General features: G+C 39.6%; 1 protein-coding gene across 8 annotated transcripts in view; it reads left to right on the forward strand.

Annotated features, from left to right (window-relative positions):
* Positions 1-15,598, forward strand: part of SCMH1 (Scm polycomb group protein homolog 1) — a 174,632-nt gene that overhangs the window by 15,346 nt on the left and 143,688 nt on the right. For 2 of the 8 annotated variants that reach the window (XM_078073312.1, XM_078073310.1), the window contains exon 2: positions 3,146-3,216. The exons of the other annotated variants lie outside the window; for them this stretch is intronic. The gene's annotated coding sequence lies outside the window, so the exon portion shown is untranslated. The remainder of the gene's footprint in view (positions 1-3,145; positions 3,217-15,598) is intronic. 8 annotated transcript variants of the gene reach the window in all.

Raw genomic sequence — 15,598 nt, forward strand, 5'->3', positions numbered from 1 at the left:
CTCTTTTCACTTTGCTCCTTGCTTTCTGTGCATTAGTGATACGTCCTTTCTTTCTATTCTGTGGGCTGTCAATGCCCCATCTCACCTCACAGTTTTTTCTCATGCCTGTTCCCTCTGCCAGGAATGCTCTCGCCCCTTCCTTGACTGGTTAATTTCCACTCATTCTTCAGAGTTCAACTAAGATATCACTTCTTTAGGGTATATTGCCTTCATTTCCCAGAATCTCTTTAATCTCTGTGTTACAAGATTTCCTAGTGCCATGTGACTTTTCTTTGTACTACTTAGAATAGTTTTCTATTTTTTTTATTTTTGAGAGAGAGAGAACGAGAGAGAGAGAGAGAGCATGCAAGTGGGGGTGGGGATGAAGGGCAGAGGGAGAGGGAGAGAGAGAATCCCAAGTAGGCTCCACACTCAGCACCGAGCCACATGGGGCTCAATCTCACGACTGTGAGATCATGACCTGAGCCAAAATCAAGAGTTAGTTGCTTAACCAACCGACTGAGCCACCCAGGTGACTCTGTTGTACTTATAATAGTTTTAAATGACACATCTATTTGAATGTTTTGGTGGACTAATATCTGTCACGATGGCAGGGATCATACCTAATGTTCAGTATTGTATCCCCAGCACCTAGTATCTAATAGGTGTTTCAGTAGATATATATATATGTAATAAAGAATATTAAAATCTGTTGACTTAATGAATTTAGGTCTGGAAATTGATGGCTTAAGGTCTTTCTTCCTCTAAAAATCTACTACCATGTCTAAGCCTTCCTTGACTACTTTAGTTTGCAGAGATCTTTCTTTTCTGTGAACTTAAATGTCCTTATTCATTTGCCAGATGCTTAACATTTACACAGGTAATCCTTATATCATCTGGAATGTCCTATTTTTTTATATTATTTATGCTTTGTATTTACCAGTTGATCTTCTTCTAAATAGCCACTGGAGTTATTTTTCTTTCTAAATTACAGAGCTCATCAGTTGTGGAACCTCTAGGGCAGTGCTTCTTAAACTACATGTGTTGAAGGAGCCATATTTTTTTTTTTTTAAGTTTTTATTTAAATTCCAGTTAGTTGGGACGCCTAGGTGGCTCAGTCAGTTAAGCGTCGGACTCTTGATTTCAGCTCAGGTCATGATCTCAGGTTTGTGAGATGGAGCCCCAGCATGGAGCCCCCGCCCTTGGGGCTCTGCACTCAGCGGGGAGTCTGCTTCCCTCCCTCTCCTTCTGCCCCTCCCCCAGCTCACGCACTCATGTGCACACATTCTCTCTCAAATAAGTAAATCTTTTAAAAAATAAATTAAAAATAAATAAATTCCAGTTAGTTAACATACAGGATAATATTAGTTTCAGGTGTAGAATTTAGTGATTCAACGTTTACGTACAACACCTGATGTGAAGGAGCAGTATTTTTCTTTCATCTTAGACTAATAATTTTATAAATAAAATAAAAATAAATTGGGGTGCTTGGGTGGCTCAGTCATTAAGCGTCTGCCTTCGGCTCAGGTCATGATCCCAGGGTCCTGGGATCGAGCCCTGCATCGGGCTCCCTGCTCCACGGGAAGCCTGCTTCTCCGTCTCCTACTCCCACTCCCCCGCTTGTGTTCCCTCTCTTGCTGTGTCTCTCTCTGTCAAATAAATAAATAAAATCTTTAAAAATTAAATAAATAAAATATTAGATGAAATATTTTGAAGTCCAAGTATAAACTTCAAAATTTTATTAGATTGAATAACATAAAATTATTTTGTTAAATTGTAGTACAAAGTTTCAGAGTGCTTACTCTCAATTTCTTTACTTACTACAAACTGATAACCTTTTGTTGATAAGGACTGCACACTGAATACTAACTAGCATCACTTTAGGTCTCTGTGAAGAGAACACTAGTGAGGGGTATTAAGGTGAGGCAGAATGTATAGACTGATTCCTTGCTTCCCTTCTATCTGATAAGCTCTATAGTTATTATATATTGTTATATTTTGCATAAAAGTGTGTTTGACGCTAGTTCTTTGACTAACAAGGGTCTGAAAACCTCTAGGCTGCAGAATATAGTCCTGGATCTTTATCTGACTCTAACCTGGTTTTCTAATTCAGTCACTGCCCTCTGCCATATATCCATCCTATGCTTGAGCTACCTATCATTTTCCACAGGACATCATACAAGCCCTTTCACTACTTATTACTTTTCTACTTCCCTTTGCTTAGTTAGAATTTCCTAAACTTTCTTCTCTGCCTGGAATAAGATGCATGCTCCAAATTCTAGTTCAGAAGTCACCTCCTCTATGAAGGCTTTTTCAATTCCTTTAGGCAAAATTGGTCTCCACTTTTCACATACCCATACTAACTATATGTTACATTCCTTTGTAATGTATTTTGCTTATCTCTGTCCACTTCTAAATTAACATGGTTCAAGTCTTACCCATCCTTTTATCCCTAGTCCAGGGACTGATACATAGAGTATTCAGTAAGTATTGATTGGATAAATTGGGGAAGTCATCAATATTTGGTACATATGTCAGAGAAGCTTTTTATTTGGTCTTGGACAAGCTGGATGATTTTCTCCTCACTAGGGAACCTATTCCTGTATGTTGAGTATGGCATATATAATAAGGGTTGAAATACGTGTCTTAGAAAACACAGGGGCACCTGGGTGGCTCAGTCGGTTAAGTGTCCGACTCTTGATCTCAGCTCAGGTCTTAATCTCAGGGTGGTGAGTTGAAGCTCTGCGTTGGGCACCACCGGGGAGCCTAGTAAAAAAAAAAAAAAAAAAAGATACAAATAAAAACCTCCTGGCCCGGTATCTTGTATGGATATGCCTGAAAGCCCCAGGGCAGAGGGTGGGAGGTGTACAGAGAAGGTTAAAACCGAATTAGCCTTGAAATTGGTTTAATTGAAAAGTTTGGAATCTGACTTTTTAAATAGCACTCTTGTTTTGTTTTATCTTAATTGCATTTGTCTGTTCCTGCAGTTTTATGAGTGACCTTTAAGTGATCTCTTACTGGCAAGAAAGACTGGCCTATGGAAAAAGTACAAGATTTGAAGTCACGTGACCTAGATATGCTAATCCTGGATTTTGCAATTACTAGCTGTGTAACTGTTACCAGTTATTTAAACTCTCTGAGTCTGGGTTTCATTTCTAATGCACAGATACTAGTATTTGCCGTTTGTACCTCGAAAGCTTGTGAGGACCAAATGAAGCAGACGATGTGAAAGTGCAGGTAAACCCCAGAAAATGTGCTGTTTGTTACCAGCTTCTTGACTTGAGAGAAGTTAAAATCTTTGTACCTCAGCTTATTCCCCTATGAAATGGGAATAATAATACCTGTGTCATTAGGCTATTGTGAGAGTAACAAGTATGTAGTGTGCGGTTCTGTGGCATTAGGTACATTCTTTTGTTGTGCAGCCGTCACCAACAGCCGAACTGTTTCATTTTCCCCGGCTGAAACTCTGTCCCTGGAAACAAAAACTCCCCACACCTCCCTTCCCAACCCCGGCAACTACCGTTCTACTCTATGAATTTAACCTTTGGGAACCTTAGATAAGAGGAATCATGCAATATTTGTCCTCTTGTAACTGCATGCCCTTTTGAATTTTAAAGTACAGTAGTAGTAATGATGCTAATCGTAATGATAATTTTAATGATTACTATTTACTTTTGGGGGTGGGCAGGCACATTGTTTACTTCATCTTTGCAGTGTTGGCCAACAAATGACCTATCCGTCCTCGTTTGACAGTTGAAGAAGATGAGGCTAGGGAGATTAAATCATTTATCTAAGGTCACAGGTATGTGAAGCATCAGATGCAGAATTTATTCTGTGTTTCCCTGACTAAGGCTCCTGCTATGCCTACTACACCAAAAGTTGAAGTAGGCCTGACTCCAGCCCACATTGAGACAGCATCGGAAGGGGCATAACTATGTTTCATGGCCTCCTTTTCTTCCTGCATACCAGTTTACCTTGTTCAGATTTCTAAAAAATAGTGGACTCCTTTAGATTATGAGCTCTTATCCAAAAGAGCCATATCTTTTCTTATATTCCTAGCATCTAACATAGGCTTGGCATTTAGAAGTCACAAAAACGTGTGTTGACAAATTGTATGCTCTCATCCTGACCCTCCTTTCCTATTCAAGTAAGTTGGTCTCTGAGATAGAGACAGCTATAAGTATAGTTCCTGCTTTCAAGGAACTTAGAGTCTAGTTGGAAATGACACATATAAAAAATTACCATCATCAAAATAGATTCTTATTAAAATCAGTTATTATACATGCTGACTTTAAGTGGCTCATTAAAAAAAAAAAGTCATGTTGTATTTCAGTTACTTATAAGGCTTAGTTCATATAAAAAACATTTTGGGGGAAATTAACAATCATTACTTCATGAGTCAAGGAGTTGGAAGCAGTCCCTCCGAACACATGTACATATCCCCTGGTGAAATTCCCTGCCCACAACCAAGTGATGCTTGCCACTCTGTGGGGTCAGTGAAGAGTTATTGAGTCAGGCAAGGGGTCCTCCATCTGAGGATTATGTCCTTGTGTTGCATGAGCACATGAACTACAATCCCCATATACCTAGCAAATGCCCCAACTCTTTTCCCTGGTGGACATTCCACTACACATTAGCTCAAAAACATTATTTCTTTTTTAATTTTATTTTGTTAATCACCATACATTACATCATTAGTTTTTGATGTAGTGTTCCATGATTCATTGTTTGCATATAACACCCAGTGCTCCATTCAATACGTGCCCTCTTTAATACCCATCACCAGGCTAACCCATCCCCCCAACCCCCTCCCCTCTAGAACCCTCAGTTTGTTTCTCAGAGTCCACAGTCTCTCATGGTTCATCTCCCCCTCCAATTTCCCCCTCTTCATTTTTCCCTTCCTACTATTTTTTTTTTTTTAAACATATAATGTATTATTTGTTTCAGAGGTACAGGTCTGCGATTCATCAGTCTTACACAATTCACAGCTCTCACCATAGCACATACCCTCCCCAATGTCCATCACCCAGCTACCCCATCCCTCCCACCCCCCACCACTCCAGCAACCCTCAGTTTGTTTCCTGAGATTAAGAATTCCTCATAATCAGTGAGATCATATGATACATGTCTTTCTCTGATTGACTTATTTCACTTAGCATAATACCCTCTAGTTCCATCCACGTCGTTGCAAATGGCAAGATTTCTGTTTTTTTGATGGCTGCATAATAGTCCATTGTATATATATATACCACATCTTCTTTATCCATTCATCTCTTGATGGACATCTTGGCTCTTTCCATAGTTTGGCTATTGTGGACATTGCTGCTATAAACATAGGGGTGCATGTACCCCTTTGGATCACTACATTTGTATCTTTGGGGTATATACCCAGTAGTGCAATTGCTGGGTCGTACAGTAGCTCTATTTTCAACTTTTTGAGGAACCTCCATACTGTTTTCCAGAGTGGCTGCACCGGCTTGCTTTCCCACCAACAGTGTAGGAGGGTTCCCCTTTCTCCGCATCCTCGCCAACATCTGTCGTTTTCCTGACTTGTTAATTTTAGCCATTCTGACAGGTGTGAGGTGGTATCTCATTGAGGTTTTGATTTGGATTTCCCTGATGCCGAGTGATGTTGAGCACCTTTTCATGTGTCTGGTGGCCATTTGGGTGTCTTCTTTGGAAAAGTGTCGTTCATGTCTTCTGCCCATTTCTTGATTGGATTATTTGTTCTTTGGATATTGAGTTTGATAAGTTCTTTATAGATTTTGGATACCATTATTTCTTAAGAGAAATAATGAAAAGCCTGATTCTGTATATGAGAAAAAGTTTAAGAGTATTGATTAATGTATAATGTATGAAGGAATGATATATGAAAGTCAAATAGCTAAGAGACCAAGTGACTTTTTTCTCATGTAGCATATTTTCTATTTTCTGTCACTGGTTACTGTTGGGTATACCAGGCCACCATAGGACTCAATTATGATATTCTGTTTTAACCCAATTCTTCTGACATCACCTGGTATAATCCAATTCAATTCTGACACTAGCCACCCGGAGTTAGTGTCAGATTGCATAGGTTTAAGGGAACAGGGTTCCCAACAAGACTGCCCCCACTTCAGATGCCAGCCTCAAGTGAGGTCCTCAGGCCATCTAAACTTCTAACCAACTGGCTGCAAATCTGATGGTTCCTAGGACCTCCCTCTCAGGTTCAGTAATTCACTAGAACAACTCAGAACTCAGGAAAGCGCCATACTTATGATTACAGGTTTATTATAAAAGATACAAATCAGGTACAGCCAAACAGAGAGACATATAGGGTGAGGTCCGGATGAGTCCCAAACACAGAGCTTCCATGTCCTCTCTCCATGGAATCAGGGCATCCTCCTGGCATATTGATATGTTTACCAATTAAGAAGCTCCACTGAGCTTCTGTGTCCAGAGTATTGATTGGGGCTTTATTATATTGGCCCTGAAGGTGGGCTGACCCAAAGCCCCAATCCTCTAATCCCATGATGGGTCTTTCTGGCAACTGGCCCCCATCCTGAGCCATCTTATTAGCACAAACTCATGTGTGATCCAAGGGGCTTATGAATAACTAAGATATTCCTGTCACTTGGAAAATTCCAAGGGTTTTAGAAGCTCTATGCCAGGAACTTGGGACAAAGACCAGACAAATTATTATACAGCATATGGTACATGGGAGAAAGTTTAGTATAGTGGTTTGGAGTAGTGTAGTGGAAAGTTATTTTACTTCTTTTCCTCACGAGGTGTAAAGCACTTTACACATACCCGGTACTCAGTAAATCTTAAATATATATTAATATTAAGGAGTATTTTAGTTTCCTAGGACTGCTGTAACAAAGTACCACAACTGGGTGGTTTAGAACAATGGAAATTTATTCTCTCACAGTGTGGAGGGCAGAACTCTAAAATCAAGGTGTCATCTGGGCCATGCTCCCTCTGAGACTGAATAGAATCTCTTCCTAGCTTGCGGTGGCTGTCAATCCTTGACATTCTTTGGCTTGCAGCTGCATCACTCCAATCTCTGCCTGTCATCATGTGGTGTTCTCCCTGTTTGTGTTTATCTTCACATGTTTTCCTCTTCTTCTAAGGACACCAGACAGAATCGATGAGGGCTCACCCTATGACCTCATTTAGCTTGATTATATCTACAATGACCCAGTTTTCAAATAAGGTCACATTCAGAGGTACCAGGAGTACGTAATTTTGGTGAACACGACCCATAACATGATGAATAGTGAATTCAACACATAACAGTCCACCCTCTGGCCCCCATTGTGCAGAATACATTCACCCCTTTCCAACATCCCCCCAATGTCCTAACCCATTCCTGCATCAACTGTAAGTCCAGAATCTCATCTAAATATAATCAGCTCAAAAAGTCCCAAATCTCATTTTCTAAATCAATATTGGGTGAGACTCTGATATGGTCCATCCTGGTATAAAATTCTCCATCTATGGACCTGTGAAACCTAGAAAACAAGTTATCTGCTTCCAAGATACAAGGTAGGACAGGCATAGGAAAGACATTTCCATTACAAAGGGAAAATGGAGGGAATAAAAAGGTCACCAGTCTAAAGCAAATTCACAATCATGGCAAGTTCCATTAGATCTCAGGGCCTGAGAGTAATTCTCTGTGACTTGATACTCTGTTCTCTGGCCTAATAGGACACCTCCACCCTTTTAAACCTAGAGGGTCCCATTGGCCCAGGCCTCTACATGTGTGGCTTTGCCCTTTATGTTATTCTTCCTTCATTTTATTCCGTCTTTGTTCCCTTCAGTCCAGACCAGCAGCACTTCTGCTGGTATAAAATTCTCAAAAACCTCATCAGTCTTTCATGTAGCTCATGGGGATCCAAACCATCTGACAAGAGGGTCCAAATCTTTCCTGGATAACCATATCTCTATTCCTAGCTTCTGAGATGATTGATTATATCCATGAGTCACAGGCAAACGGTTGTCTAGCCACACCCTTGGCCCTATTTCCAGAGCATGTAGTCTGGTTAGGCAGAGAATTTTCCATATCATCAAGTGCTGATTCCTTCTTGCTTAACAGTCCATTCCTCAGTTTATCTCTGCCCATATTTACTGTAAGCACCAAAGAGAAACTAGGCTAGACTTCAATACTTTTTTTGGAAATTTTTTCAGCTAAATATCCAAGTTTATCACAAGTTCACCTAATGACCGAATACAATTCAGACAAGTTTTCTGCCATTTGATAATAAGAATTGCTTTTCCTCCAGTGTCCAATAATGTGTTCATTGTTTCCTTCTAATACCTCACCAGAAGCATCTTTAAGGTTCATATTTGTACCAAACATCTCTTCAAAGCAATCTAGGTTTTTTGATTAAGCCTCTACCCATTATCCAATTCCAAAGGCACTTTCCCATTTTTAACTATTAGAGCAGCACCCTACTCTCATCATACCCAAATCTGTTGGGTTTCTGAGCTGAAAGAGGCAGGAAGGTATCTTCCCCTGCAGGGTTCAGAGAGAGCATTGACTCTCCCAAAACCCCGATTTCAGACATCTAGCCTCTAGAACTGTGAGAGAATAAATTTCCTTTGTTTATTACACCCAGTTGGTAGTACTTTGTTATGGCAGGCTAAGAAGCCAAAACAGGCGTTACTTGGAGGTACTATAGTCATTAGTGAAAAACAGTGAGTATGTAGTATCCGCCTATATCCACGGGATTTCTTGCTTTTTCTCTCTTTTTTAAACCATATTTATGTCTAGTTGCACTTAAAGTTTACTTTTGTATGTTAATGGCTTATGATTTACCTTTGTTTTATCTCAGGAGGGCAACTTTAAATCATTGGTAGGAATGCTGTGGTACCAAGAAGACTTCAAACTTTTTTTTTTTTTGAAGATTTTATTTATTTGAGAGAGAGAAAGAGAGAGAGAGTGAGCATGAGAGGGGAGAGGGTCAGAGGGGGAAGCAGACACCTGCTGAGCAGGAAGCCCAATGTGGGACTTGATCCTGGGACTCTAGGATCATGACCTGAGCCGAAGGCAGACACTTGACCGACCAAGCCACCCAGGTGCCTGAAGCCTTCAAACTTTTGGAGGAGTGGTGGCTTTAGTTTTCCAGACCTTCCTTCTGCCAGAATGCCTAGTACTGGTTCTTGGCTCTAATGCATACTGCCTCCATCAGGGTGAGGCAAGAGGAACCCCAGTGGTGCTTCAATTCGCCCTTGGATAGGTAATTGACCCATGAGTGATGAATTACATAATGAGTCCTTCACCATCACTTCTAATGGACGTCTGTGTTTTTCAGTTTTGAGTTATTTTTCAAGAACACATTCTTTGCCTGTCATAATGAGGACCAATACTTTTTTTGGATTCCCCTTAGTGGCAATCACAGTATTTGTAGGTCTCTTAGAAGATACTCTGTAAATATTGTTTTGCATTGAAGAAGGCTTGTCCATGGCACTGCTAGTGAGAGACTAGCTGTCGTGATAAATAAGAGATGTTAGTTGCCAGGGCTGTCATTTCAATTTGTCTTGCTAATGTTGAGCTCATTAATAAATTGCCACAGTGATAATATGAAAGTAATGAACCTTCTGGAGGCCCAGCTGGGGCACAGAGTGCTAGCAGGGACCTTCAAGGTAATTGCCATTGTTATACACAGTTCTGTTAAAGAGTTTCAGGCTCTTTTTTTCCTTTGAAACATTTATATTTTGCAAAATCCAAATCCTGTTTTAACATTTTTGTACTTTCTAAGTGAGTTTATTTGAATTCAGTTTAACAAATATGTATGTATCTGATGCCTGCTACTGTCAGGCACTGTATTAGACCCTAGGGATGTAAAGAAGACTAAGACATCCCTTAGGGCTTTGCTGTCAAACAGGCAGGAGAGGTATGTAAACAAATAATTGTAATACAGTATTTAAACGCTGTACGTATGAACCAAATATAAACATAGAATAGAAAAGGAAATGATTATCTAGGGAAAAGAGCTAAGGGGGCTGAGGAAGAGGAGATTCATTGATTTCTGAGTTAAATTTTGAAGGATGAGTTGTTAAGTTGACAAGTTGAGTGCATAATGGGAAGAGGGACTTGCAGATGAGTTAAGGGACTGCAGGTCATTTAGAATAAGTTAAGGAAAGAGGGTAAAGAGGAGAAGATGGGTAGATGAGGCTAGAGAAGTAGCCAGGGGCCTAAATCTTAAAGAATTTTGGTTTTGAGGGGCTGTGTATGCAATGTCAAGGACTTTAGTGGATTTCATGCCACAGGCTACATGGATCCATTAAAGGATTTTAAGCAGAGAAGCAACATGATGGAATTTTTATTTTAGAAGGATTATTCCATACACATGATAGAATGGAAGTAGAAAGAAAGAAGGCTATTGACTAGGTTTGTGCAAGCAAATAACAACATAATATGCTGCAAAGGGCATGACTGAGATTGTTTTAAATCCCAGTTCAACCACCTACTAACTCTCCCAACTCTGAAAGTTCCTCATCAGTGAAATGAGAATAATAGAAATCTCTCACTGGGTATTATGGAAAATCATATGAAATAACATGTATACATAGAAATGGTCCAAAGAGCTGAGTTAAATGTTAGCTGTTATATATCAACTTCTGGTTTTGTTGAGTTTTAGGTAATCTGTAACCAAGTTTAGGATTTCCAAGAAGCACTTTCATTTTCTTTCTATCACTCTCCTAATAAAACAAAGAAATCAAGAGGTTTACAAACCTTTTTATTTACATTAGGATCCATCTTTCAGGATTTCTCAAACATTTAAAAAATAACATAACTAAAGCTTTTTCCTTTGGACACCCTGCCAGACTTTGAGGTGAAGAATCAGGCTTAATGTCCTTTTTAAGTCAGTAGTGCAATAGGAAAAGACTGGAGCCCTAGTTCAACAAGTGAGCTTTTTAGCTGAGAAATAACACCAGAGTTTACTCTGCCTCTGTTTCTTCAAGTGTTTAATAAGAATAATGTGAACAGGTGTCCTACCTACCATGTACATCTATTGTGAGGATCATGTTTACTTCCTTTCCTTAAGTAAACATTCACTAACTACTATTCAAGATACTATTACAAAGAATGTAGAAATGAATCAGATATGGATCCTAATTTCAAGGGAATTACAGCATTAAAAAAACTGTAAAAGATATATACAAATAACTGTAATACAAAGAAGCTAGTATGTGAGTCAGTTAGCATCGAACATTGTAAAGGACTTTGAAAGTGGAAGTCATTTATATTTTGTATAATATATTGTAAAAAATAATGTCATATAAAGTGCATTTTACATGTTCGCACTATTTGTAAAGTGCTTCTCTAAGCAAAGGTGAAATAGAGTCACTTTCTTGGAAACCTGTGGAAAATAAATGATAAGGATGGATTAAGATTCTAGGTAGATTTTTAAGCATATATGTATATTTTGATACCAGGCTTAATATTCACTAATATCCAAGTGACTTTGTTAAAGTACTCTTTGAGCCGCGGGGGTGTGTGTGTGTGTGTGTGTGTGTGTGTGTGTGTGTGTGTGTGTGTGTGTGTGTGTAGTGTATAGTGTATAGTGTGTATAATGGAGATAATGTCACGTACCTCTCAGGTTTGTTGTGAGGAATAGTCATTATATGTAAAAGTGCTTAGAAAACAATGTTCATTCCTTCCGTTACACTACCCACTTTTTCACTGTTGCCTGATGTTAAGCTTTGAGTCAGCAGCTTCTTTGAGATATTTTCAAGTTGATTTTTACTTATGAAAAATTTCAAACATACAACAAAATCAAAAAGGTTTTGCTATGAAAAACCTCATGTCCACCACTTAAATTTTACCATTACTTGTAAATGTCACATATCTATTTATCTGTCCTTCCACCCACCCAGCTATATTGAAATTTCTCTGGTGATTCTTTAGGACTTTTCTGAAGGAGGTTTTCTAAAGGAGGTATTTTAACTAATTTGGAAGCCAGAAGTGCAAATACATTTCAGATGTTTGTAATTAAATTACAGTTTTCTTATTTACATTGTTTGCCTCTGTGAAGAATTTTACTTCCTGAGTTATTCATTATTTGAATCTATCTCTACAATTTTTGCTCCTACGTTATCGTTTCCAACCTTAAATCGTCCCATTGCATTTTCCTGAGAATGCCTTCAATCTTTTTTTCAGTGTCACATTTAGAGTAGGCTCTTTACAGTCCTCCTTGTTGTCTCTTTCTCCTTTGAAAGTATCTTTAAAAATTAGTAGGAAACAATAATGTGCATTCTGTGCCTGGTGGCGACCACTGCAGCTAGAAGCTTTGTCTGCGTGGAGTGGGCTGCCTGCGCAGGTCTTCAGAGCTCAGGTATCTCAGCACTTCCCATCAACTCCCACATTTTTTTTCTGAGTGTGGGCTTTTTCCCAGCACAGTTGGTCTATTTAGTATGCCCTACCAGGAAATACAACCCTTTACCTATATTTGGTTATAGTCTCTCAGCATTGATTGATTTTCTCCATTATATAGCTATATTTAGATTATATATGACAGAAATTCCTCAAAGTTTCTGATTCTCTGATGGTACTCTTCCCTATTTTCCAGTGCTGCCAAGTGTTAGATGGATATCCTTAATGAGCTGTGAGGACTGTATTCGGAAAAGTCTTTGAAAAGCTAAGTTGTATTCATAATTGTGTCTCTCAACTCCTTTCATCCTCTCATTACCTGTTTGGCATGATCCTGTCAGATTTGAGATTGACTTTTAGATACTAAAGGACCCAGCTTGTTTTGTTCCATTTTGAGAGATTTGCCTTAAACTGTTTGTCTCTCATAAATCACCTATAAGTTCTACTTACCACCCAAATATTTTTAAAATTCAGAAAGTAGTCACCGTGTTCTGGTTATGTAATTTTAAAAATTTTATGCTTTTTTTCCTTAATGATTAGCATTCATTCATTTCATTCAGAAATACTTGAGTGCCTCTTCCATACCAGGCACTATTCCAAGTGCTGGGATACAGTGCTGAATGAACAACACAGACAAAGTCCCAGTGGAACAGACAAATAAATAGACAAGGAAAATAGTACATGAAGCTAACTGTTGGGGAGAACTAAGAGTGGTATCATAGAGGGACTCTGGATGACTACTTTAGATAGAGTGGTCAGGAAAGGGTTCTCTGGGGAGGCAATATTTAAGCTGAGACCCAAAAGATAAGAAACGAGCCATATGACTATGGGCTGGAACATTTCAGGTAGTGCAGAGGCCCTCAGGTAGTGAGGAGTTTGGCCTGCATATGGAGCAAAAGAGGACAGCATGGTTGGAGCAATGGGAATGATGAGAGCTGTAGGAGAGGAGGTGTAGAGGGAGGGGTCAAATCATGTAGGATGATGTGGGTCAAGGTAATAAAGGACTTGGATTTAATTTTAAGAGCTGTGAGGAGCTTTTGGGAGATTTTAAGCAGGGGAGGGATATGATCTAACTTACATTAACAAATAACCGGGATAGGGCCATATGATGAGAAAATCACCCAGTGCTGAGAGCCTCTAGCCAGAGGCAGAAGATCGCATTTACTACTAGGGCATACTAAATAGCCTAGTTTTCCTCAGCCTCAGAGACAAGAGATTGGCCAGTTTACCTTGCTCTGAATCCCAGCTCCACCATTTACTAACTATGTAATTTGGGGCAAATTCTAAGACATCTCCCTGTATGGATTTTCTCCTCTGTATGAAGATAATAATAGTTCCCACCTGGGGTGCCTGGGTAGCTCAGTTGGTTAAACATCTGACTCTTGATTTCAACTCAGGTCATGATCTCAGGGTCGTGGGATCAAACCCAGCATGAGCTGAGCGTACAGCCTGTTTGAGCTTCTCTCTCTCCCCCTCCCTCCCGCTCACGTGCTCTCTCTCTCTCTCTCAATATATAAATAAGTAAAATACTAAATAAAATAATAGTACCTACCTTATTGGGCTGTGAGAATTGAACAACTTAATGCAAGTAAAGTGGTTAGAACATATTAAGTACTTAATATTTAAGTTTATAATTTATTTCCTCTAGATATGGATGGTCTAACATGATAGCCATATGGTTAGTGGGACTGAAGTACTGAATTGTAAATTTTACTTAATTTTAATTACGTGTAATTTTTGTTTTGTTTTTTTTGAGAGAGAAAGGTGGGGGGGAGTAGAGGGAGAGGGAGAAAGAGAATCTTTTTTTTTTTAATTTTCTTTTTTTTAAGATTTTATTTATTTATTTGACAGAGAAATAGCACAAGCACGCAGAGCGGCAGGCAGAGGGAGATAGAGAAGCAGGCTCACCGCTGAGCAGAGAGCCCGATGTGGGGCTTGATTCCAGGACCCTGGGATCATGACCTGAGCCAAAGGCAGCTGCTTAACCACTGAGCCACCCAGGCGCCCCGTGGAGCCCGACGTGGGGCTTGATCTCACAGCTCTGACAATCATGACCTGAGCCGAAATCCAGAGTCTGACACTTAGCCGACTGAGCCACCCAGGCGCCCCTTGAGTTATTTTTCTGTTGGGCAGCACTGTTCTAGACTCTGGGTCAGAGGGGAGGGTGGTGGAAGAAGCATATGGACTGAGGGAGGTGCTTTTCCTAATTATACAAATACCCTGGAGATTCCAAAACACCTTCATCCAGTGGAGCCTCTCTCCCTATCAAGGAAGTCCTCCCTCCTACCCTCTTCTGGAAAGTCAGTGCGTTTAATGAGCCTGCCATCACTGATAGTGTTTTGTATTCTTCAGGTGTGTCAGAGTGGGAAAAATAGTTAATGAATCACTGCTCACTGCTCTGTATTAAAGAGTATTGCACAGGTTTTACACCTATCAGTGATTTTGATGAAATAAATTTCTGGGGTCCTCTGAACTAGTATCACCATATAAGATTGTTCTCTGAAATAAAATCCACCACTAATCCTGGCCCAGTGAACCCCAGAGACTTAAAATAAGGAAAAATTAAAGTAGATTTAATTAAGGAATGAATTGCTGGGTCAAAAGCTGAGGAAGTTGAGAAAAGCGTCTTGTGTCCTAAAAGCTAAATTTTCAGGATTAAAAAAAAAAAACACTCAAAAAGCTAAGCAAGCAGTAACTTATCTCTGAAGTGAAACTGGACATACGTTTTTTTTCTTCTAATGTCTCTTGGTTCCTGCTGGCTCTGTGGTTCTATAGAAAGGTTTTCTGACTTGTTAGCGTGAAGAAGGTTCCTAGTAAATACGGAATGACTGTTAGCAAATGGCACCACTCTTCTACCTTCACTGTTTGGAATGTTTATATTCTTTATCATTCCCAAATAATTAAAAAAAAATCTATGATATGCCTTAGCTTAATACCACATCTCAAAGATTATCCATGCCCTCTCAGTCAAGTCGTCTTCTAGAGAAGAGGGCCCTTTCCTGAGGTTGGTGTACTGTTTCAGACTTACACAGGACATGTTACACTGGAAGCCCCTTTGTAGTCTCTGGTTTTTCTGATGCAGAGAAGAAAGAGGTAGTCTCAGAGACTCCCAACCAGAAATGGTGTCAGGGCAATTGCCTGAGTAGCTTGCGGAAGATAACTGATATCATTTGATAAAGTTCCCTTATTTCAGTAACAATAAGGTTTTCTATGAAGCCATAAAATCAGACACTTGTGGAGGTGGATGATGAGGAAACAGGC

This window comes from Halichoerus grypus, chromosome 5 (assembly GCF_964656455.1).
Source record: "Halichoerus grypus chromosome 5, mHalGry1.hap1.1, whole genome shotgun sequence".
In the NCBI taxonomy this organism is placed as follows: domain Eukaryota; kingdom Metazoa; phylum Chordata; class Mammalia; order Carnivora; family Phocidae; genus Halichoerus; species Halichoerus grypus.